General features: G+C 43.8%; 1 long non-coding RNA gene across 2 annotated transcripts in view; it reads right to left on the bottom strand.

Annotated features, from left to right (window-relative positions):
• The window catches only part of LOC306935472, a 146,094-nt gene that overhangs the window by 72,826 nt on the left and 46,098 nt on the right, over positions 1-27,170 (bottom strand). For both annotated transcript variants that reach the window (XR_013791393.1, XR_013791394.1), the window contains exon 3: positions 2,794-2,898. This is a non-coding gene — a long non-coding RNA (uncharacterized lncRNA). The remainder of the gene's footprint in view (positions 1-2,793; positions 2,899-27,170) is intronic.

Genomic DNA, 27,170 nt, shown 5'->3' with positions numbered 1-27,170 from the left:
CAGGTTTCTACATGCTTTTTGCGCTAGGCCAGTGATTCTCAACATGTGGGCCTGAGAGGATATTGCAAGTAGGCCCCCAAAACACTAAGATTTTAATGATATTATAGCATTAATCTAAAACGTTTTCGTTGTGATACCAATGAATAGGAGGAGCTCAAAGTATACTATACGTTAGTTGCATCGATCCAAGCCGGAACACAATTGATTGATCGATTGATCATTAAAATAAACATGCTTTCACACATGGCTAAATGGCTGCCGTGTTAAGTGGTCAGATGGGTGTGCCACGAACGCTTTCAAGATTTTCAAGTGGGCCCTGATCCAGAAAAGGTTGGGCACCACTGCATGCAGTGGACCTTTATTTAATCCTTGGACAGTTTTCAGCTTCACCCAGCTGATGGTTGCTCAGGTGGTTATGATGAGCACTAGGGGAGGACCCGTTAACGTTTAACTGTCTTGTTCAGAGACACGTACTGGACTGCATGGGGCCGAACATTGTGATTACCAGTAGGGTTGGGATCCGGAACGGGATCCAACATTGAAGAACCAGAACAGTTTCCGGAACCATTTCTTCCTAGATTCTCTAACTGTTTTTCATTTTAATAACCCTAAGGACCTCCATAACTCTTGAGAGCCAAATAGTATTTGGTTCTGTGATATAATTCAAGCCATCCTTTCTTCACTACTATAAACTATAAACTAAAACTATGACTACAGTCTTTGCAGACTTTGCACTGGTAAAAATCCTACAAGGAGGGACTGAACGTTTTGGGAAAGGTAACGCATCTTGTAACTAAATAGTAAGTAACTGATGTAAACCTGTGTGTGTGTGTGTGTGTGTGTGTGTGTGTGTGTGTGTGTGTGTGTGTGTGTGTGTGTGTGTGTGTGTGTGTGTGTGTGTGTGTGTGTGTGTGTGTTTTTATTTTTTTATGGTCAGCCATCACATGTTGGAACATGATAAATCCATTACCTATAAAGGTCACAAGGCTATGGCATTAATGGAGTTGCTATGTTCGCAATGACTCCAATATGGCAGGGTAAGGGTGGTCCAGATGAGTCACTTTGCCCACTTACAGTAGGCAGTCCCTTACCGCTGTCATCCCCATCTTTATCACACATCTGTCACATGTCTATATGACAACTCAAATACTGTAGGAGAGAGCACTGTGGCTGTTCTAGCCAGTAATGCATAGATGAGCTGTGAAGGGACCACAGATCTACTGTCCATTTTCTGTATGTCACTCGTCTGAAAAGTTGTCCAGCAAAGGGCACGAAAAATGTCCAAAGCCACTTGAGCTGAAACAAACTACCAAACACGAGGCAATGGACCACACAGCTCAACTACCTTTACCAACTATCTTTACCTATAATTTTTATCCCACAATTTTGCAACCCATTTTTTCACCCAGTGTCAATTATCTAATTAGGGGGGGCAGCGGACTGACCTCATGCTTCCTTCTATGCATGAGGAGTCCAAGCTGCTTCTTTTCACTGGACAGGGGGGAGTTTCACCAGCCGCACGTAACGCGTGGAAGGAACACGTTATTCCGACTGGCCAGTTGAAGGTAGTTTAGAGACCAGGATTAACACAGCTCAACTATATGCACATTTCTAGGTTGCCTCCACTCGAATCTCCTGGCTTAACAACAACAACTTAGATTATTTGTCGTATGACAAAACTGAAAATCAACAAATTTACAACACATCACTTTGTGATGCATTGTGAGCTCGTTGGTGGTCTTATTTTCACTATATTAAAAAAAAGGACTCCAGGATTAATGTAGTTAACATTTGTAAAAGACAAGTAACCTACAGTACTGTATCTACTTCAAGTTCAAGGCCATAGAGAGAATTCATATGAATGTACACTGCATATCATCAGGTTTTTCATCACCCCAAAGATAAAACAGATACAGAGTGGCAATGCAGGAAGCATGGAGGAGGTGTGAGATCTCCTCGGCCTATCACGTTCACATCATGTTAGTCTCTGGAGACAAGACTGTTGCCTCACAGTTTCCAAATGCTTCCGCCTAGCAGTACATCGGAAGCACTGAACATCGGAAGAAAATGAGGGCGATGCCCACCACACACACTTTTGTTTTGCGTTTTGCCATTGCGTAAATGAATTCCCTATATTTAGGCGATATTCAATTTGAACGTTCTCGCTGTGACCGACAAGTACAGTATCTTCTCCATACTCTTCTCCCGTACGCAGCACTGCCACAGCCAGACAAGTGATAGCTATGTATCAAAAGCCATTCCACCAGACTATGGAGCAGTTTTCGCCTGTCAACCATCAGGCTGTTGTACAAGTGCTGAAGCCCTGTCCCCATGTCAGTCTTGGTGACATAGGTCGTCACACAACCATTGTCACTTAACGTATAGATGGCTATGAATACACTCCATTGCTGCTATACTGGCGCTATCTACAGTATGTCTGATATTTGTCTCAGACTTGCACAAGAGACTTGATTCTATATTATGCCGTCTTTATATATACTGTACACACCAGCTGATAAACGGTATCTCTACTTGCACAAGAGACTATGATATTGTGCCTAATTTCTCATTTTCAATTTAGTGTATTTGACATTGTGTCTTGTTAACCGACTTTGTTTTCTCTTGTTTATTTCTCTATTCTTATGACTATATTTTGAAACTGCAAACCATTGGCAGCTTGTACGAAAATATATTTCACACCTACAAACCTGTCATGCACAAGGAACTTGGCACCGAAGCCACCAGGGTGGTGTCTATGGAAATAGCTTGATCCTGCAATGGGGCAGGACTTACCTGGGAAGAAGAGCTGGGTTCTGTTGTCTGGGTTCAGCTAGGTGTTGAGAAGACATCAACTTGGAGATGGCAGCCAGACATGTACTGATGCACTCTTCAACCTGACTGGCAGAGGGGATAGGGAGGGGAGGAACAGACTAGTTGACTGTCATCGGCATAGCAGTGATACAAATATTATGAGCAGAGGTGATAAATTAGATTATGAGCAGAGATGACAGAGCCAAGAGATTTTGTGTACAGGGTCATGTGACATTATGTGAGAACTGGAAGTTGAAGTTTATATAATGCTCACAGCCAGTTAAAACAATTGGCACGGCTTGGCTGAATGCTTGATTCTGATCGGTCAATGACTGAATTCAGTGGTTCAATAACAGACCGTTTAATCAAAGACTCACAGCACCTGCTGCGCTGCTTGATTGGTTAATCTACAGATATACATTGCTCTCAATAATGTTTTTAAAAACATTTGAATGGACAATGCAGTGACCGAATGTATTCTAATTTATTAACACTTCACGCTGTTTTCCAAGGTGACGCGATAAAAAGTAATCAGTCAAACTCAGGTCCTCGTGTTTCACAACATGGTCAGTATACCAAATGTCTGCAGCACCAGACACCCCAGAGATTTTAGGCTTTAAAATACACCCATGCTACAAGAGACTGCTGAAATCAGGTCCACTGGTAACCTACATTTTGTCATCCAGAAGTAAGTGTCGAGAATATCACAGTACCAGAATACATCTCACCAGGCAGTTAATTGTTGGCATTTCATTAATTAATTCATAATCATCCTTTTCAGAGTCTGTTGGTTCTGCTGAATCCATTATACCTTCTGGTCACAGTGTCTGAGCAAAAGAGCAAATTCAATTTGGATAATTTAATTTAATCTAATTTAAATGAGTCTGCAGTGCTAATCAGACAGCTACTAGCGTAGAGATGTGCATATTCACTTGGATCTCAAAGATCTACAGAGCTTAACCAACACAATTTCACTTACAGCACCTCTGACATGTATTTGACCAAAGAATTATCACTTCCTCACCCTTTAAGATCGCTGTTATTGCCATCTACAATCGGGGCCACCCACTGTTTAACAATGTTGGTCTTTGGACAGCCATGCCAATAAAACTACTTGAATTAATGGACTGAACTGAGGTGAAGTGAGCTGAAGGATGGAGAGAGCAGTGGTGGACAAAGCGCTCAACCACCCCAGTACTTGAGTCTATATAGATACTTTACTCATGTTCAAATATGTACAAAGTACAGTACAGTACTCAAGTAAATGTACTGTATGTTGTTACTGTGACAGAGAGAGAGAGAGAGAGAGAGAGAGTGTAATTTGGTGTGCACTACAGTGCAGTGGGGCGGAGTGGAACAGAACCGGCCTGTCTGTCACAGTGGTTGGCCCAAAGATCACAACACCCTTAGACCACAGGAGGCCTCGCAAATTGGCATCGGGGGGCCGTCAATTTGTCTAGGACCCAGATTTGTGAGAGTCCTAGAGGACCTAGAACACTGATTACTGAAGGGGGGGGGGGGGGGGGGGGGGGGGAGCTTGTACGTCAGCTACGTTTGAACATTGATGGTTTGCATGTGGCCAAAAATTGGGAAAGTGGTTCAAAATCAGGACATGTCGGCTTGCATAACTGCGATACTGGAATCGTCAAAAAAGTCAAATAAAGGCACACATATCGGCCATACCGATATATCGTTCAGGCTCTAAATATGTCATTTTCTTTCCTTGGTTTCAGTGCTTCTTTCATTCCAAACAAATGTTTCTCAACAATGAGACCACCAGGGATGCAAAATGACCTGTAACCGGACCTGAGTGTACAACCAACTAAATGGACCAGAACTGCAGCACTTTCATTACTTCCACACTGGCTTCATTTTCAAGAGCAAAGTCGTGCCGCCTGGTCTAAAACACATTGTTTGTGCTAGCTTAATCTGGCCTGTATCTGTCACAGCAGCTAGAGTATAGGGACGCTTTAGGATTTTAATGGTCAGTTAATTCAACCTCCTCTTGCGTGTTGGCTAGTGAGGTGCACCCTAGGAGACATTCATTGCACAACAGTATTGCGCAGGCGAGAGATCACAATAAAAATTCTAATCATTCTTCCTCCACACTGGGAGAAAAGCAGCATCTGAAAGTTTGATGGTGCATTTTTTAAACGTGAGTGCAGTTAGAACTTTTCCATTGCATCTTGTGGGGTTCCCTGTCTGCCGGTATGCGTGCGCATGCTCAGTGTGACGTCGTCTGTTAAGCCTTAAGGAATATATAGGGCGTTCCAAAATCCAAATGGACCCTTATGGGTCTGTAACTCTGAGTGTACAAATGGAGCCAAATGGCCCCGTAAGTCCATTTGGTTCCATTTGTACACTCTCAGAGCTATGGTGGTCCTTGAAATTAATTGCTGGTATTGCAGACATGATGTCCACATACAGTACAGCTCTGACTGGAACCGATCAGGCCGTGGTGCTGTATGTATCTATGTATGTATGTATGTATGTATGTATGTACAGTATGTATGTAGACTACATACCACTTATCACAGGCAGTGTGGTGTGTCCGAACATAGGTACGCTCCCTCAGCCTGCACCCCATGTGTTAGACACACTCACACATAGGCCTACAGCAGCATGACACATGCACGCACACACACACACACACACACACACACACACACTTCCAGTCTCTGACCTGTCTGTCGCAGTTCATCAATCTCATTAAATACTCCAGCACTCATCAACACACAGTGTGTGTGTGTGTGTGTGTGTGTGTGTGTGTGTGTGTGTGTGTGTGTGTGTGTGTGTGTGTGTGTGTGTGTGTGTGTGTGTGTGTGTGTGTGTGTGTGTGCGTGCGTGCGTGCGTGCGTGCGTGCGTGCGTGCGTGCGTGCGTGCGTGCGTGCGTGCGTGCGTGCGTGCGTGCGTGCGTGCGTGCGTGCGTGCGTGCGTGCGACAGCGTGCGTGCGTGCGTCACAAAATAGCTGTGAGAGAATGTGTGAGTTGCTGTAGGTTATTATGAAGGCCCTCTACACAAACACACAATAACAACGTTGCACAACACTCAAACATGGCCTTTTCCTGTAATCCATTCCTAGTGCATGGCTGAAATGTGTTCCTCCATATTTGCCGGCATTCAATCGATGAAGGCCAATGCACAAGAAAGAAAGAAGAAAGGAACGGAGAGAGCACAAGGAGTTGGGGGGGAGGAGGGGGGGGGGGGGGGCAGCCAGACAGAGACAAAAAGGAGAGAGGGAGGCAGGGAGAGAGAGATGAGACAGACGGAGAGAGGGAGGCAGGGAGAGAGAGATGAGACAGACGGAGAGAGGGAGGCAGGGAGAGAGAGATGAGACAGACAGACAGACAGACAGACAGACAGACAGACAGACAGACAGACAGACAGACAGACAGACAGACAGACAGACAGGGGAATAGAGTAGCGAGAAACACAGGGAAGAGAGAAAACAATAGCATTGGGCCAGAGGCATATTGCAGCTATAAACACGTTGCCATTTTATTATTTATTTTCCCGATAAGCACAGCAGAAGAGCCGAGACTGTGACCTCACTCCGTCCAGGAGGGCAGCTTCATCGCCAGCGCTGCTGCTAGAGTGTGACGGGGATGGAGTGAGCTGAGGTCTATTCCTCTGGAAGCTTTATCCTATTCTCTCTCTCTCTGCCTATCTCTCTTTTTTGTCATAATGGTACGTGTGTGTGTGTGTGTGTGTGTGTGTGTGTGTGTGTGTGTGTGTGTGTGTGTGTGTGTGTGTGTGTGTGTGTGTGTGTGTGTGTGTACATAATGCACTAGGCAAGGCAAGGGGGACAACCCATTTCATCCGTATGCTAACTAAACACACAAGATAACGACAAGACAGGAAAGAGAGAGATTGAGAGGAGAAATTGAGTGAGAAAAACAACAATGAGAGTGAGAGAGCAAGAGAATGAATGAGAAAGTGAGTGAGTATACGAGAGAGAGAGAGAGAGAGAGAGAGAGAGAGAGAGAGAGAGAGAGAGCCATAGGATGGCGCGCCATCCATCAGTGGGTTATTAAACCATGATAGCTGCTCTGTTGGAGGATCTTCAGGGTGATTGCAGCCACTTAGAAAACAAAGGCACATCCAGCCCCATCAAAGCTAATGGCACTCAGAGAGAGAGAGAGAGAGAGAGAGAGAGAGAGAGAGAGACCTATTCAGCACACTGCACAAAGGAGGTGTATTATGCCATATTTGTGCACACCGACAAACCAATCTACAAACTCACACAATGCGTTGTAGCACGACACGTCGATATTCAAATTAATTAGTATTGTAATCAAGTGTTACTGGTGGCACGGGTTATGCAGTACTCAAATCCCTTCAATCCTTCTGTTTATTTACTTGTGATGGAGATCACAATTTTACAACGGATAATTGTATGAATGGAAATGTTGTTTAATGCCATTCTTCTAACCATGAGCACTAAAGCCGGCAAGCTGACGTGTTGCCAGCGCACAACTAAATGTAAATCAGGCATAACTCTATCTGGATTAAGAGCATCTTCTAAATGTCTATCTCTAATCCCTAAACCCAACTACTAAATGTCTCAATCTAAATCCAAGATTACAATAATTGACGTGAATGTTTTTTGTAATTGAAAACATTTGTCAACCATAAAACAACCATTTTTCTTGTGAAGACCAGGAAAATGGTTCCCACTACTATATGTCTATTTCTCAAATCCTACTACAGTTGTGGTCCTCGCACGCACACGCACACGCACACGCACACACACACACACACACACACACACACACGCCTCATCTCCATCCCCAAACTCCTGACTCTTTGTCTTGTGTGCACTGTTGCGACGCCACCAGGGGTCTGCAGTGTAAACGTGGTGGTAGCTGGTAGGCAGCTACAGGGAGCGGGGGTGATGGCGACAGCGCTAATTATTTTACTGTGACTGTGGGTTTGAAGCTGATGCCAGTGGGACCATGGTGGAAGGCCACCGCTAATTAACCACCGACAGTCCCACATGGCACTTACTTCCACTGCCCAGGGTGCGTGCGTGCGTGCGAAATTGAGCATGTGTGATTGAGCATTATGCATCTGTAATGTAGTATGTTGCATGAGTGTGCTGTGTATTTACATTGTCTGCTGATTATTTGGTTGCCCCAAGCATGATATGTTTGTGCTGCCCCCCTCCTCCGACGGCCCCTCCAATGAAAGAGAAAGACTATGCTAGACAGTACATACCTGATGAAAAGACTATTATTTGTGTGTGCAGAAATAAATAAATGTGCCAATTGGCTTGAACTTGGAAACTGGCTCATGTGTCTTTATTTATTTTTTCTGAATGGAAGATGCGTGACAGGCCCAGATTAATATTGAGACATTCCGGAATTCCACTATCATGATAACGGCAATATTGTTACTGTACATCCCTGTTAACACCTTTAATGCCTTATAAACCATTATAAGAAGTTACGGTCGCTGCCGATGTTGTTCAATACCTTTGGAGCACTTTGGTCAACTCTGAATGTGCTTTATAAATAAAGTTGGATTGGAGAATAACGCCTTCGTATTTGAAAATCCGGCTGAAAATAGCCCAAATCGTTTGTTATCGAGTCGACACATAAGCCACTTCCCCGATGCGAATTAACAACAAAGAGCAGAGCGAGCCAAGATTGTCTATACCCCCTCGTTCACTTTGCATTCGACTCAGTTTCCCAGAAGCACTTGCAAGCCAGTGATAGGTTGATTTCCGGTCACGTCATCATAAAGCGTTGACCTCGTCACAATGTCCATGACAAAGCCGGTATTTCTTAAAAGTTATCAAAAAACGGCGAATTAAACATATAAAACAAATAGCGGGTTTAGCGGGTTCCACAGCAAACCATCATCGACATTGTTCCATTTCATGAAAATATGCCTATGTCTTAAAAGTTATCAAAAAAGGGCGAATAAAACAAATAAAACAAAAGTCGGGAATGTCGTGATTCGCAGGGAAAGATCTCTATGTTTGTAAATACATCAAAGATGTGAATATAATCCATTTCTAATGGATGCCTTGGCCTGGGTGAGAGGTCATCAGGTGGTCTCCAACCTTCTTAGAGTGTTTCAACCCTCAACCACTACACTCTCCAGTTGGCGGGTCAGCAGTGATTGGCCAAGTCACTGCTCCTCTCCTCCAGACTTCCAGCTATAGACAAGTCCACGGAGGGGCACCCCGCACGCAGCCATCACCGAGGCGCAACCAGCACCGGGAGGGAGAGCCACACCCGGCCAACGCGGAAAACCTGCCGGCCAGGTGCAGCAAACCAGTGCTGACCACACCCCAGCGACCGCCGCGCCCAGGGCACCCCCCCGCGGACCCACCCACTGTCCTTTCTCCCCTGCCAGAACTAGTAGGAAGCTCTCTCTGCCTTGTGTGTTCTTGGGGGACATCAGGCACTGGGAGGTCTCTAGGACTATGGTTTGCCTCCTGCCTAGTGTCCTCCTACGTCTCACTGTTCATCTGTGTGGTGTGCATGTGTCCGTCCTTGTCCACACTTGGCCTTACTCTGGTGTATTTGAGTCAAGGGAGCCTTCTCTGCGTCTGTGTCACTGTCATAGTTGTTGTCGCTGAATCTGTCCTATCGAGTCTCTCTTCCTCCCCTCCTCTCGGGAGACTCTGGGGTATTGCTCATTTGTACGGTCTGTAGCTTGCTTGGTGCTCTCTTGCGAGTGCTGCAACAGAGGTTGCTAACCCCTGTTTCCTGGAGGTCAGCTGTCTCTCCAGCGTCACCGACCTTCCTCGGTTGCCATCCAGACTTTCCTGCAGGTCACTGCATGGTTGCCCAGGGAGTTCAGTTTTTAAACACATCAAAGAAGTCGGGAATGTCGTGATCCGCAGGGAAAGATCTCTTTATCAATTAAGTCAGGAAGGTTGTGATCCGCAGGGTATGTGTTAAGTAATGATCTGAACCAAATCCAAAATCCACCGACTACTCATTGCAAAGAAACTCAGACATCCATTCATAGCCTGGCACTTCATTACTTAAACACTCAAGAATCCTTCTAAGGGAGTTGATGAAAGGCTAACATCCCATATGTAAATGATGCTTTGCACTGTGAAAAACGCTTATGAAAAGACATACCCCGTGGACTACATTATGCAAGCAAAGTACATACGTGTGACAACCATGCAGTAGCATGGTGCAGAACTTCACATCATAGAGACCATGGGCGGCAAGCATGCCATCTTGAAAATGAAGCCAATGAGAACGTTAATGAGAACTGCAGTTCTCATTAATGAGAACTGCAGTTCTCAGTTAATGAGAACTGCAGTTCTCATTAACGGCCCAGAAGGTGTCGCTATTTCCCCCCAGAAGAATATCAGGCCGAAATCTATAGGCATATCACCATTATCAATATACCGGTAATACCAATATAGTATTGCCTGGCCCTATCACAGTGCGTGAAACTGAGAGATGGAGAGAGAGACAGAAAGGGAGAGAGAGAGAGAGACGGTGTACTGTGTGTGTGTGTGTGTGTGTGTGTGTGTGTGTGTGTGTGTGTGTGTGTGTGTGTGTGTGTGTGTGTGTGTGTGTGTGTGTGTGTGTGTGTGTGTGTGAGTGCGTGCGTGCGTGCGTGCGTGCGTGCGTGCGTGCGTGCGTGCGTGCGTGCGTGCGTGCGTGCGTTAATCAGTTATGTGCCAGCTGAGAGCGTTTTGCCTGGTCGTAAAAGCTCATGCTGTCTGGGTACCTCAGCCCATGTTTTGCTGTGGTGGTTTGGGGCCATGTTGGCTCCCAGCAATCACACACACCCCCCTCCTAACATCTGCTGGGCTGGAAGCACACTCCTGCAGGCCAGGGGCTTTTTTTCCGGTAGTAAATAACTCTAAATTGGCCCATATCTCGTCATAATTTAATGAGGAAGATGGAGAGAGCATTTGTAGGTGTGTGTGTGTGTGTGTGTGTGTGTGTGTGTGTGTGTGTGTGTGTGTGTAAAACATGTGTGTGAGCATATACTGTTGTGTGTGTGAGCATACTTGCGTGCATGCGTGCCTGCGTGTGTGCATGCGTGCGTGTGTGCGTCGGGGGAGGTGGCGGGGTAGTGTTCCCACATAACTGGGAATCATGATGGCTGTTTAAAACAGGCCCCTTGTAACAGGTTAAAGCCCTTTTCAAGATGTCGAACGGTGAGTGAATGTCATTATGGTCTTTTTTTATGGACTGTGAATGGGGTAAACCCAACCTGCCAGTGCTGTAGTCTTTGTCTGAACCATGACAATGCTCCTTCACACAATATCTCCTTAATTAATAATAGCCTACTTAAAAAAGATATTCCTGTGATAACAAACCCTGCAGATTAATTTGACCTTGCCATGTGGGGATTTTGTTTCTGCTCCGAATTATTTTTAATGAAGCACAAGGGAAGGGGATTTGACTTCCAACCATCTTTAATAAAAGTGAAAGCTAAATCACAAGGGAACCACAAAATTGGTGGTTCATCTTGTGAACAGTGACTATATATACAGTACGTGGGTCGTGTCAATAATCAGTAGGTTGGAAGACACTGATGCGATATGTAAACTTAAACAATCCGATCTGCAATAACGAACGCTCACAGGTAATCTTAACTTAATAGCTTCATAAGCATATAAAAAAACATACATTGCCAAAGCAAAAATGAAACGATCCAACCAAAACCAAGACAAATATACGTATAAAAAGCGGATCCAGATGTGTAAATCGGAAGCTGTCACATTCACGGCAGAAACATATGTGGATATTGTTTACTTGTGCTTGTGTTGTGCAATGCCCTCAGTGTATGACAGATCAATACAATATTTCAATATTTTGTGTGAGTACAATAGCTCTGGTTAAATCTGATGGAAATGTAAGCCAGTTCACGGCTGGTTCGTGGCCGGTTCGCTAGAAAGCGCCACGGTTCCAACAATCTAGAAAGGCAGTGGTTCTAGAACCAAAGTTCTGTTGGTGGAAAAGGGGCCAGAGAGTGTACAAATGTAACTACTCTCTAGATTTATGGTGGTCCTTTATTTTTATTTTTATGTAATTAGTATTGTAGTATTAGTTGTATTGTAATAGTGATGTGTCCAATTTTGTGCTTCAGTAGATGTTTTATTTACTGAAAGATTCTTGGAGTGGGATTACCGGTGACGACCAAAAATATTGTGGTAACATCTGGAGAGGCAAAGGGTGGCAACCTGAGGTAGAGATGGTTGGCTGCCCAAACCACTTCTTCCGCGAGGAAGAACCCAAATGCTACTGACTGCGGTAAAACCTGCAAAGAGGGTTCCTCGACCCCGACTGAGGCTGAGATTTTTGCTGTTCAGCGGCAACGATGACACAACGCACAGAAGGAATTCCACACTTCTGGTCAGACGAAGGAGGTCAAGGAGCCAGGCCTGGAGGCAACCCACATGGTGCCTATAAAGTCTCCTAGTGTCGTGGGGGCAGTAGCATGCCACTTGGACACAGGCCGGTGTCTGATAAGCCTCGGTCTTGTCACCTGGAGGGTGTCTGTTGTGAGACCCGAAACATCCAATAATTCCAGATAACAACACTGATGATGTGTCCACATTTGTGCATCTGTAGATGTTTTATTTACCATATAGCAGACGTTAAGTCCACAAACCAAATATAAAACGGTTCCGGAAATGGTTCCAAATGTGACCGATTCCGGTTCCTCAATGTTGGATCCCAACGGTAGTTATGGCATCGTCATAAATAGGGCTTAAGTGGTTACGGGCCCCAAGTGGAGCGGTGGTTTGGGTTTCAGCTGTGTTATACGAGGGAACAGGGAGCTCCTGTCTGAGCAGATTGCGGCATAAATTCTACCACATAAACACTTGAAAGGCCCTTTTCAAAGCAAACACACATCACAAAGCGGAATACATTACTGTCTCCCAGTCAGCCAGGAGGGGGACAACATCACTGCTCCCCCTTCACATGACAGTGGGGATGGCAGAAATACAGTACACACAGCCGCCATCTAAAGGCTCAAATTGCCTGTGAAATCAGCTCAAATTGTTTTGCATTTTGGTAGTTCAGATTAATGTGTGAGTAAATTGCATATTCATAGTCAACTCAAGCATATAAAATCAAGCTTGTGGATCTGGAATCCAATTTGGATTTGAATCCAGTTTTGGACATAGAGTATGAGGTTTCCACCCGACAGAGAAGATATACAACATCTTTCCATTTTAAATAAAATGTGTCAGTAAGAGAGAGAGAGAGAGAGAGAGAGAGAGAGAGAGAGTGCCTGAGAAGTCCAATCACCTATACCAGCTGTTCGTTCCTAACCTTTTCTGGATCAGGGGCCCCCGTGACAAATCACGAAAAGCGTCCGCGGTGCGTGATTATGAATCCCACCAACGTTCTGGGATAGACCCGCCTTACCATGTGTCTGATTGGCTCCCGGGCAGGCATAGTTTTACTCAGGTTAGGTTTAGGCATAGTTTTACTGAGGTTAGGTTTAGGCATAGTTTTACTGAGGTTAGGTTTAGGCATAGTTTTACTGAGGTTAGGTTTAGGCATAGTTTTACTGAGGTTAGCTTTAGGCATAGTTTTACTGAGGTTAGGTTTAGGCATAGTTTTACTGAGGTTAGCTTTAGGCATAGTTTTACTGAGGTTAGGTTTAGGCATCATTTTACTGAGGTTAGGTTTAGGCATAGTTTTACTGAGGTTAGGTTTAGGTTTCTGGCCAATGTCTGAGGTACGAGCCGGTTAGGTTTAGGCATAGTTGCAAAAACGAGAACTGTCAATCACAGAGACTACTGGCCAAATCACAGCAGGGCTTTCCTAGAACTGCGTGGGATTCATAATCACGCGTCCGGGTGTTACCACGTAACAGAAGAATGGTAGCCGTGTTAAGTGTCAAATGGGTGGCCCGTTAAAGTTGTCAGATGGGTACTTCTTCAACCACTGCCTGTAACTTAGTTTCATCCTTGCTGTAGTGCTGCTATAATTGACCGTCAGGAGGGCCTGTATATATGAATCTATATCTATACTATTTCTCACCCACAACAGCAGAGAAAGAAAGCACTTATACGGTATGGTACGGTATAACCCTAACCCTAAATTCAGCACAAACATGGGAACATTTTCATTCTACTACTCTGGCACCATAATTGTGGAATGCTTGCATCATCCATAAAGGATGAAAAAGCATCCGTCAGAAGTGGGGAGAGATATTAAATCCCCTTGAAATGACGGGTCATACACTGCCGCCGTTGTTCCCTTCTTTGCTCTGTAAATATAGTTATTTGTATTTGTTGATGACATGTATTAACGTGTTATTCTATGCTCTGTTGACGAAATGAACACATACTGTAGTGTAGGACATCAATGGAAACAAGCCCCCAATCCTTTTAGTGCTGTTAACATTTTGAGAAAATACATCTTCAATGAATCAATCAATTATCGTCTCTGTCAGGTGGAAACCTCATACTGTATGTCCAAAGCTGTTCATTTTCAGGAATATTCTTAAATAGCTAAAGTAGCAGATCTATAAATCTCAAATTTATACTTTGGATGCTTTTGTGTGAAACTGTAGCATGATCAAGTAGGGCAGTAATTTACAAAAACACAAAGTTCCAATATAGAGATATATAATATAATATCTATAGAATGTTTGAGATGAGTTGAGAAAGAGACAACAGACCAACGTAGAAGTGTGTGTATGTGTATTCCAGTGTGTATATGAATGTGACCAAGTACAGTGCTTTTAAAGCAGAAATATGACCAATGCCCCCCTGTGTCCTAAAGCACTGCTTTAATTAGGACACAAGGGGACACTGGTCACTTTTCAGCTTTTTACAGATGATTAAAGTACAGTAGGCTATATCGGTTATAATGAGAAGATTCTCAAAGATAGAAACTTTGTTAATATGGGGGGGAAAGAGTTCACAATTTCCCCTTTCTCCAGACCTGGATACAAGATGTGATCACCCTTCACTTTCAGATGTGATGATGATAGCACTGAGAGAATGACATCAGCATAGCAATGAGATTCCTCTCAAGCGGTGACATCAGCTATGTGACTCATCCCCCCCATGTTTTATTCACACATGATGTCATACTGCAAAAAAAAAATGAATTAACCACTTATAAACCCCATTACAGCCCCGTTCCTTTTTAACCATCTTTAACCATCTTTATTCTACACCAATGTATGTTTCTGGTCGCAGGGACATCGCCACTACATGCAATTGTGTTGCATATTAAACCTTTCCATGGATTTCATATAACTTTAGACTTTTACTTAAAGATAGCAGATCTACAAATAGATATAGTACAAGGTACCACAAGTAGCAAAGGATAGGCGATCTACAAGCTCACAACGTGTTGCAATGCACATTTAAACGTTTCAATTATTTTTTTGTAACAGTTAAAATTGATTTAAATGGTGCACCCCCCCCCCCCCCCCGCTTGTGAAAGATGGTGTGAACTTGTCAGGTGGAAACTTCATATGCCCAAAACTGCTATTTTTCAGGATTCAGAATTCAAAAGTAGCATATGGTGCATTTATATAGCGCCTTTATCCAAGGCGCTTTACAGAGATGTGCATTACATTCACCCATTCACACACACATTCATACACCGATGGCAGCGGAAACCATGCAAGGCACCAACTAGCACATCGGGAGCAATTAGGGGTTCAGTGTCTTGCTCAAGGACACTTTGACAGTAACTCTGGGGGAGCCCGGGTTCGAACTGGCAACCTTACGGTTACCATCCAGGCACTCTACCCCTGAGCCACCGCCGCCGCCGCCGCAGCCCAGCATAAGTAGCAGATCTACAAGCTCAAGCTCATCTGCTATTTTGACGATTTTGTGTCGCTGTAGTATGATCGAGGGCGTTCATTTACAAAGTAAACACAAATGGTTAGAATAACGTCTGCATGCCCGACAGCAACTTCATGTTCTTCCAAACTAGAAGTTTAATGTACTGCAGTGTTCCGTAATTATTACCCATATTTTGCCAAGCGGCAATCTCTCCCTCAGTGTACAAATCCACCCACATGGTAGAGCACATGCACTGCACACACACACAGTTTGTCACACCAACACCAACTATGTACTTGCACGTGTGCGCGCAATCGTGCACACGCGCGCACACACACACACACACACACACACACACACTAAAAGAGTTCCCTCTGCACCTTAGCTCTGGAAAAAAACTAAAATTAAAACTGCATTCCGCCTCCTCACCTCCTGTCTCATTTCTCCTTTCCTTCCTCCCTCCCTTCCTCCTTCCTACTCTGCATCCGCAGTCTATCTGCATCTGCTGCTGATGGAGAGAGAGATGGACCAGAGAAGAAACACGAGCTGTGAAAATCTACCCACTTGGCATTAGTGTGTGCGTGCGCGCATGTGTGCGTGCGCGCGGGCAGGAGATAGTGAGAGGCAGAATGAAGAGACAGAACAGACAGACAGAAGTGAAAAGAGAGAAAGACGTCCACACTGTAACTGTAATAAAGTCCTTATGAATTGATTTGTAATGTGATTAATTTGCTTTCCTTTTTTTTGTTGCTTTGTTGCTTTTTTGTTGCTTGTTGGATGGTCTATTCTGTATGTCCCTGATGTCTTTTCTGATATTCACACTGGCAGCTACAAAAGATTGCTATTTTTGAATTTGAACATCTGTTTCGGACACCCGACAGACGACAAGCAGGGACTATTTTAGGAGAGAAGGTGAGTGAATTAAAATCCTAAAAAGTGTGTAGCTTTGTAGATGTTGTAGCAAGTGAATAGAAATCTTACAGGATCCCAAGCCCAAGACTGGCATGCTCTCCATTCAAAGCATGCTGTAGGAAATGAACTGCTTCAGTGCTCTAACACGACACTATTACAGCCCCATTACCAGCACAGCGCTCTGCTTCCACCCAACAACAGCTCAATCCAAGTCTAGTCTCGTTTACGCGCCTTTTTTTTCTTTTTTTATTATTATCCCAATTTCTTTTCCTCTGGAAACAGAATTTTTGTCCCATTTTCAGAACATAACCTTGGCTAGAGGGGAAATTGTACTCACATGATATTGTTACAAGAGACAAGAGTAATTAGATGATCAAATAATGATAAAAAATAATTAAGTTTCATCCCTTTGTCTCTCTCCGTCCTCCCCATCCAAGCACTCGCAGGCAGGCGCGTGCGTGCGCCTGCACCACACACACACACACACACACACACACACACACACACACACACACACACACACACACACACACACACACACACACACACACACACACACACACACACACACACACACACACACACACACACACACACACACACAGTCTCTCTCTTGCCTGGTGTTTCCTCACTGCTCTATCCTCACATGAACCGGAAGTTCAACTCAGTCCATGTGTACGGTCATTCCAGGTCTGCATCTCATGTCCTCATTCTGCTCTGTCCTCCTATAGCTCCTCTATCCTCAGCAGCGTTGGGGAGTAAATACGTACATATCAATGTACTCAAATACTGTATTTAACCCTAGAACACCCAGCAAGCCAAATGACGCCATGATTACGCTATGATGACGTCCTCCGGTGACCCCGGTGACGTTCAGGACTAGGCCAGATCACACCCCTTATGGGGATGATCTTTACGTCATTTCCAGGACATCTTCACCAGTTGAAATAATATAGCTTATTCTGGGCCAGATCTGACTATGATATGATATGATGATATAAGTTGATCTGGCCTCAATCGGACTCTCTGTGATTCATCTAGGGACGTCCGTCTTAGTGGGCAGAATGTATGTTGGTTGAAATCAGGTGATATTCTGGGCCAGATCTGACTAGTCTTGGTTTGACTTGATCGGGCCACAATCAAGACGTCACTAATTCGTCCAGGTCCTGACCATGCTTGCTGGGCACTAAACCCAATTTTTGTCACACCATCACAAAAGCTCAGCACCTCTCCATACTGCTGCATTGAAAACAATTAAAAACGATATCCGGAACGCTTGCAACAAGACACACTCGCCCAATTATTTTCGGACAGCTCGGCCCCAGCATTTTTTGCCTTCTTGTAGTTGTTTTACTGAAGTTAAGGTTAGGAATAAGGTTAGGTTTACGCATAATTTTACTGAAGTTATGTTTAAGAATAAGGTTAGGTTTAGGCAGAGCTTTACTGATGTTACGTTTAGGAATAAGGTTAGGTTTAGGCAGAGTTTTACTGAGGTTATGTTTTGTAATAAGTTTAGGTTTAGGCAGAGTTTTACTGAGGTTATGTTCAGGAATAAGGTCAGCTTTAGGCAGGTTAGAAATACCTGGTGGCGGCCATTCCGAGGTTGCCGGAGTTGACCCGGGGCGAGCGTATTTTGGGGCGAACGTTCTTGTATTCTTAAAAACATACGCTGCTGGTGGCGCAGTGGTAAAGTCCCTGCCCACTACCATGGAGGTTGTAGGTTCGAATCCACCGTAGTGTACTCGGCTTTGTCGAGCACCTATGCGAACACATTGGTCCATGTTCAGAGGAGGGAAGCCAGGCGGGGCGGGCATTGCATGTACTCCTACTGGCTGGGGCCGCATCTATCAACAGGGAGTGTTGGGCGGAATCTTGGGGCTCCTCACTGACAGGTGAGTCAATCCAACGCCCACACCGCCAAGGACGCATTATGCTGGTGTTTTCAGTGATTTCACCAACCTAGTATGAGTGATCACAACTCCAGCCCTGTACGATCTAATCCAATAAAAGATTTAGAAAAAACAAATTTTCTCTGATTTCTTGAGTTTTTTTCTTGTTTTTTTGCGAGAACAAGCTTTTAGTCAAAGCCAATAACTAAAGAACAGGGGGTTGCGGCGACACACTGTAGTTTTCCCTGACAGAAGCAGAGAGCGTAATTTGCGATTCTCAGTGTGACAATCATCGTGGACCACTTATTCTGTAGCTCTTGAAAGGTTAGTCAAAACGTTCAAAATCACTGGCCAGGGCTGATTTATTTATTTACTCCAGCAGTACATGAGTTAACGCCCTACCTAATCATCCATCCTACAGCGTCACACATATCAAAAACAGCAGATCCACATTGTCGATCTGCAACTTTTTCTGTTTTTGAATTTGAATCCTGAAATGTTTTCCAAACCGTTTTGGACATATGAGGTTTCCACCCGACAGACGATCTGTCACCTAGCCATCTTTCAGTAGGCATTTCACTCTTACTGTGGTGGTGGAAACCGTCTTAAGTTCAACAATGGTTTGCAGTACTCGCCCTCCTACCCGTTTCACCCAGCCTCACCCGTCGCAGCCGGGTGCCTTTACGCCAGAGGCAGCCTTTACACACCAACTTTCTCTGAAGGCAAAAGGCAATCTGCACGGACCTCCCATGTCTCTCGCCAGCACAGCTGTTTATCTCCCTGTTCCTATGATGTCTGTCTTTCATTTGAATAAATGCCCACAGCTGGAGTAAATCCACGCAGTCAGGTGGAAACCTTGCATGTCCAAAAAAAACGTTACTTTTCAGAAAGAGAAAAAGACAAGTGTTCCAATGGATAAAATGTACTTGTTATAGTTCCAATCCTCTTGTTAATACTTTGGTTCAATTATTTATAAACCCACAGACAGAATTAAACACTTTTATGCAAGCCTACAACTCACATCACTCATGAGCTTGTAAATCGGCTATTTTTGCTACTTTTGTGTGACACTGTAGTGACGAATGTGGGCATTAATTTACAAACACATAAACACTAAACAGTTGAAATATGGAGATACAGTAGGAGGTTCCTGCAACGCCAGCAACAAAATGTAGATAATATTTCCTACACATTTTCATATCTTCTTCAATACCTGCCCACAGGTGTTCTGGGTTTTGCATTAATTAATTCAAGATGTCAGGTATCAGAACATGAAACTGCTCGGGTCTATGCTTTGCGTTTTCCTAGAGATCCAGATGCATATTAAATTAAATGTATCCCACTTCAATGAAAGGCAGCAGCAAAAGAACATTACTTGGTGTTTATGTAGCCCTGAAATGTTGTCATGTTAGGGACAAGGCCACTTGGCCTTTGAGTGTCGTCCATTTATTGATGGCACAAAGGCAACATGCCAGGGCAGGAAGGCCATCATGAAACTGGATTTCAGTCCATTGAAAGAATGAATTGAATTTAAGGGTTAAGAATGCAGTATTTAATATCTGATCCATGCTCAGCCCTGCACCAATCAAGTGGAGTTAAGCATTCTAGTGGAGCAGATTAAGTCAATATATCATAAGAATCGTTCACTTGATGGAATGAGAGAACATCCAAACGGGAAGCATCTAAAAAATGTTGACGGGTGCAGGACAAAAATATACATACAGAAATAAGGTAGGAAGTCCGCACACCGTTCTTAAGCTCCCAGTAGTTAATTAGGAACAGGAATCAAGCATTCAGAATCTCAACAAAAGATTTTATTTTATTTTTTGCTAACAGCAGAATCTGTCTTGAGAGATTAAGTGATTAATGCCACTAATAAGGTTATTAGCTAAATGTGTGGCAAATCTGCAAAAACAAAAAGCTTACCACTAGCTTTCGTCACAAATGTGTTCATTAAAGTGTCTACTATCACCAATCAATTTGTTCCAATTTGTTTCCCTTGGGAAACTTTGTGACAGCTGCTGAAAGTTGGGGTACCATAACAACCGAGAGATGGGGAAAGGAGAGATGGAACCTATTTTGTCTGAAAGTTTCCATGAAATACTACAAAATAAATCTGTGTAAATAGTTTTCACATTTCATTCGTTCAATTTATAAATAATTTATAAAAACCCACAAACATTATTTTGTTTGTTTTCGCACAAACTGCATACATGCTCACATCGTGTCACATGGCTTGTGTATCGGCTATTCTTGCTTACTTTTGTTTATCACTGTGGTATAACGAAGCAGGGTACTAATTAACGGAAAAGAAAGCATCAAAAGTAAAAATAGGCCTACAAGATTTTTTGCCTGACAGCGACGAATTGTTAACGCACATTAGTGTGTGCGTGCGTGCGTGCGTGCGTGCGTGCGCCCGCCCGCCTGCTGTGATGGACTACAGGCTGTTAAGTCTGTCAAGATGGAGGGATGGCTGGAGGCGAAGGAAGAAGGAGAACAGAGGAGAGAAAGGAAGAACAACAACAGAAAACATGGCGCTCTTGAACTGTGCTCAGACCAGCGCAGCAGCATCCTTATTATTGTTTTCATCTGTGGTGTCCTCCCGTTGGGATTTGTCTTGTCTGCATTCATCCGTGTGTGTGTGTGTGTGTGTGTGTGTGTGTGTGTGTGTGTGTGTGTGTGTGTGTGTGTGTGTGTGTGTGTGTGTGTGTGTGTGTGTGTGTGTGTGTGCGTGCGACCACCTGCTGAGCAGTGTACGGAGACGAGACAGGGTGTCTGGCATTGATACCTGAGGCGAGTCTCATAAGCCTGGCCTAAGGGGGGTACCACACCACAACAACAACACCGCCACCCCCCCAACACGCACACGCACACGCTCTCGCTCTCACACACACACACACACACACACACACACACACACACACACACACACACCCCTTCTCTCTCTCTCTCTCTCTCTCTCTCTCTGAAACAGAGAGAGCATATACATCGCTGTCGGATGGAAACCTTGTATGTCCAAAGGCGTTGCTTTTGAGGAAATGGAAAAAAAAGATGAAAGAATCTGTGTTCCAATTAATCCAATGTAGTTATCATTTAGTCTTAATACACGGCTTGATTCTCATTGGTCAATCGCTGAATTCAGCAAGTGTGTTACTTATTTCTGAATAATGACCGATCAGCTGTATAACAGGCCGCTGTCCAATCAAAGGCTCAGAGCACCTGGCTGGCTGGCTGTGCAGCTTGAATTTGATCCAACAGCCATGTAAAGAAACACACAAATGTCATTTACAAATAAACGTTGCTCTCAAGCATGTTTTTGAAAACATTTGAAGCGAGAGATAAGACCGAATAACCGGAAATTATTTCTATTTCATCTACACTTGTTTTTCTAGGCGAGCGTGTTTCGCTGGAAGGACGTCCAGCACAACAGTTATGGAAAACGTCCATTACCGTGAGCGAGGAAATACCTCGTTTTGTTGTTACTTTTGTTTCAATTCATTAATTTCTGTATTAAGTAGCTGGGTAATAAGTTGGATAACATACAGTATGCCGTGGCGGTAGTTGTTCAGAAATAACCCCCTTCAGGATGATTAAACACCTCAGCTTTGCCTCAGTGTTTGATCATCCTGTCACGTGTTATTTCTCAACAACTACCGCCGCGCCATAGATTATTCCTCTTGTTCATACCTGTTCATTCATACTACACAATATAAAACCAACAAACACACTGAAGTTGTAATTGTTCTCTCTGACATGCTTCTTTAATGTTAGAATTTCTGTCTGTGTCCCCCCCCCCCCCCCCTTTAAATAGACGATCTACAAGCTCACAACACGCCGTGCTGCAACACGTTGTGATATTCATCAGCCATTTTTCACTGCTTTCATTCGACACTGCCGTGTGACGTAGTGCTGTGTGAAGTAGGGCGTTAACACACACACATTCATTCATTTAAAACAGTAAATGATAAAAAAAATTGTCTGAGGCACACCACTACAGAGGTTGTGGGTTAAAGTCCACAGTGGTCCATCCGACATTGTCGAGCATCTACTGTACGAACACAATTGGCACGTGTTTGGACGAGGGAAGCCGGGCGGGGAGGGCGATATGTGTCACTGCACTTACTCCTACGGGGTGGAGCGGCACCATGTCAGCAGGGAGTGTTGGGCAGGGATTGAGTTAATTGGCATAGTGATAACATTGGGGAGAAAAGGGGGTAAAACACAAAAGAAGAAAATATATAGCCGCAAGCAGCGATAAGACAGGACCAAGCAATAAGCCCTATTAGGGATTATTGCTTGGTCAATGTGACAGATGCGTTCCCTATGAGTCAAGGCACATGTGGAAACAAGTGCCATGGCTTTTGGCCAAACAAGGCATGAGTTATGCCTGTTCAAAGGTTCATTTTCAAACGATTGCTATAGCGCACCCCCTTTGGCCAAAAGGAGTACATTTCAGTGCTATTTGGCATGACCGTCTACGTCTACCATACTGAAAAGTTTCATAAACATGTGACTCCGCATGTATGTATTAGGGGCAGAAGAAGAATTTTCATAAAACTGCAATTTTCATTGGCTCATAAAACCTTCATTTTTTCACTTAAAATTAAATTACTCCTGATATTTTGTCTGTATATGTCCAAAGTTCATGTGTAGAAATGCATTTTGATCAAAGATCCCAGGAGGAGATAGATTTTAACTGTTTTTCATATAATTCAAAATGGTGGGTGAACTAAAGGTCAGAGGTCAAAAGTCAAAATAAGAAAGTTGTTCGGCATGAAGGCGTCTGGGAAAAATGCGAGGCCCTGTGCGAACATTAATTATTCAATTAATCAATTAATTAATTCATGTTTATTTTGGCCTTCAATTTGCAAGTATTAACTAATTGAAATTAACACCCCGAAATGTAAGAGTAGGCTATATGAAAACCTTTTATGTGTATACTATTGGTATTTCACACAGGTGCTGCCATTAACTAATTATTTTGCCAGTCAGTTGCGCATATGGCATATCTAGGTCATATCAATATAAGCAGCGCTCCTTCTCACTCTAGTCTGCACACACTGACCAGCTAGTTTATGCCTACTTTAAAACATAATATGACAATATGACATATGACAAACTTTGGATATATTTCTTCAAAATGAGCAGAAGCAATAAGGTAAGTGATTCACACATTCAGGCGGGCAGTAGTTATTGGATAAGGGTGCTGCGTGCACTGCGAACGAAAGCACAGTGCACACTGCACTAAACATTGTGACAGACGGAGAGAGAGAGAGAGAGAGAGAGAGGCCGGTTTCACTCACAAGCAGCAAAGAATTTCATTTTCCTCAATCTTCCTGGCTTTCCTTGCAGCAAATTCTGAAATAATGTCTTGATAATCCTGTGTAGATCAGTTTTAACTTGGTTGGGGGACCGGCTCTCCCCATCAACCCATGTGCATCATTGCAACTGTGTCGGGTGACGGGGACGGGACCCCCAGATCCGAAGGGCAACTTCACAGGGAATATGTCCCGTTACAGTCCCGTTCCTCTTTTTGTTGAGAAACCGCAGCTCAGCGAATACAAATTATACAATATAGCTGCAGCCTGCTGCTGCTGCTAATATATCACCTTCCTCCTCTCCAACATAGCCTACCTACTCTTCTTCACATGACCGTCAGCTGCAGACATCATTTTTCGGTTGTCTCGACACGGGGCCCCGTGGCTGATTAAGGCGCGGTTGGATCGACGCTTTTTGTAATTAATTTATCAAATGAAACTCTCAGCGAGGTCTTGAACTGTTTTTTCTTTGCAACTCGACTTTGTGTCTTTCCCCGCCTGCCCCATGCACAGTCGCAAACCATCCACTATACACATGATCACCACTGCGCTTGATATGTCGCAGACATGCAATGTCAGCAAGTAGGCTACAAAATATGAAATATATCCATGCATCATGTAAGCAAAACTAGATTTTAGGATGCAGACACACAATTTCAGCGAGTACTAAATGTGAAATATATAAGCAAAATTATAGATTTGAGGTATCAGATGGAAAGTGATTGTTAACATTTATAAGCCTATTAAAAAGGGAGGGGGGCTGCGCGGGGCGACGGCACCATCCGCACTACCTAAAAAGCGGCCCTGAGGAGACGCATATGTGTATTGAAGTTGTATTGCTGACGGTCAAATGGTTCATGTGCTATGCCTGCTCAAAGTTAGCATTTTCAATTGAGTAGCGCCACCCTTTGGCCAATGGTTGTGGGCTTTGCGTCCTCACCGTTTGGCATAGCCCTCTACCATATTGCCAAGTTTCGTGAAAACCGATTGCACGGTTAAACCAGAACTGCTATTTGTGGCAGCAGCAGCAGCAGCAGAAGCAGAAGAACAGACAAATACAATAAGGGATCAAGAAGTATCTTCGGGCTTGGTCCATTAAAAAGTTTAAATATGGAGATACAAGGTTTCTACCCGACAACAACAAGGAGAGCGAAAGAGAGAGAGAGAGAGAGAGAGAGAGATAGAGAGGTGGGGGTGACAGGTTGAATCCAGAGCATACATTGTCGAGAATGTGGAGGAGCGCGACAATGAGTACGATTTCAAAGAGACAAAGAAAGACACAGAGCGAGACACCTCAGGATAAGAGTGACAGAGAGTTGAAACAATACATCTGAAAGTTATCAGCACAGCAACGCCTCACCCACACGCTATCTCTCCTCTCTTTGATAAGTCACATGCACACTGCAGTGGTTAAAAACAGCACAGCGACAGAGTGAGGGAGACGGAGCTTAGAAGACTCTGTGACCTGCTCCACCGAAACTTAATTGGATGTCACTGAAATCTCATGTCTCATACTCAGAAAGAAGTCATTCGTATAGCCTTCTTATATTGCAATTATTTCTTTGCTTCAATTATGGTCAAATACAAAATATTATACATTCTTAGTACGACATTGTAGATGCATTTCTGGACGAGTTGAGTCTGTACACTCACAACGCAGTCTGATGCAGGTAAGACATTTCAATATGAAGCTCCTTGCTTCATATTGAATTTGAATTTATTCCTTGATTTATATCTGTGTGTTATTTTGCATTTTCTACTATTTTATTATTGCATTATTGATGTATTCCGTTGTTATTGCTGTTCAAGCACTGGTAAAAAAATCTTTCGTTTTTTAGACTATAGTGACACTGTGACTGTTCTTCAAGATGAGACTAAACGAACAACAAGATCAGGCCAAAGAACTGCGTGAAAAGAGGAGTTAACGGGCAATTATGGGCACTAGATTTGCCCGTAAACCTCAAGTTTAGCAGGCATATACAGTAATATACGGTAATATACAGGTGTGATGGTACAATTCGGGAGTTTACCGGAGTTTGTTGGAAAGCTTAACGGGAGTTTCCTGTAATATACACATCCGTATTTCATGCTTTTTGCGCAGTATACTGAAACAATAGTAGCTCACTTCGTCAATACAATACCACCATCTGTTAGGCAGCATCCCTCTCGGGAACAGCTGTGACCACCATGAAAATAACACCATCCAAGATGGTTACTTATGGAGAAGAACATGAAAGTAATGCATTGCAAGCTATGATCATATGTACAAAGACAAGCCCTCACTGTCAGCATTATCAATGCACTTTTTCTTTGTAAAGAGAACATTCAGTCTCATCTCAAGCCAGGCACTGACACTTCTAGAGTTTTGAAATCCCAATGTACGTACACGGAAAAATCTATAAATATTCACCAGACAAATAAGTACGTAACCATGGTAACCAGCCAGACACCACAGTCTCAGACACGGAAGCCGACTAGACACGCACACACTCTGTCCGCACTCTTCCCCTTCTTTAGTTAGACACACATATTAAATGTTTAAGTTTGGATGCTCATATTTGTATCTCAGCTTTATTAAGCAAGTAGGAGTGCACACGCAGGAGCGTGTGCCTCCCTCATTGATGTCGGGCTGAAACCCTGTATCTCACCGTGCTGTGTGGGTTGAGACGCAGACGGAAACCTGCTATCTTACCTGGCTCTCTGGATCGAGACTTAGAAGGGAAACCTCGTATAGTATCTCCAAGGAGCCTTCTGCAACTTAAGGTCGTAAGAAAAACCTTGCATCTTACCGGCACGTTGGTTGAGAAGCTGAAGTTAAAGACTGAGATTGAAGAAAACCCACCTTATGAGCGTGGCCGCTCCCATATGATACCGTTTAAGAAGAATGATGATTAAAGTTAAAACCACCTTAAAGCCTGTGAAAGAAGACAGACACTGTATTTCTACGCTAAATACTTACCTCGGCCCTGCCGCCTACAATATTTCTATGCTAAATACTCACCTCGGCCCTGCCTAAAATACTAGGTACTCACCTCGACAAACCTGAAGTATTTGTACTCTAAGTACTCACCTGTTTCCTGTGGGAGAGGGAACCTATTCTAAAGTACTCACCTACATCCTGTGAAGAGAAACCCCCCCCACCCCCCAGTACCCACCTACCTGTTGAAGTCGCCGCCGCCACCTCCAGGAACCTAGGGAAAAGAAGAAGGAATAGTGTGTGAAGGAATAGTTAGTGGTATAGTTGGTAGACAGAACAGACGGGAGCCTGAGGCCCCAACTAACACTGTACTTTACCTGTAACCTCAACTAATCCTTGTCGTCTCGTCCTCTGCAGTGTGAAGACTCCGGAAATCCAGAACTTGAAGCTTGGCTGATGTTGCATTGTTTTTTTCAGAAATAATTTTGGCGACATGTTTTCTGATGCAAATAAAACACGCTGCGATGGTCAAACGTTGGTACTTCTGTCTCTGCCTGTTGATTTGTA

This window comes from Electrona antarctica (genome assembly GCF_951216825.1).
Source record: "Electrona antarctica genome assembly, chromosome: 13".
Lineage (NCBI taxonomy): Eukaryota > Metazoa > Chordata > Actinopteri > Myctophiformes > Myctophidae > Electrona > Electrona antarctica.
This window is presented reverse-complemented; position numbering and strand designations above follow the sequence as displayed.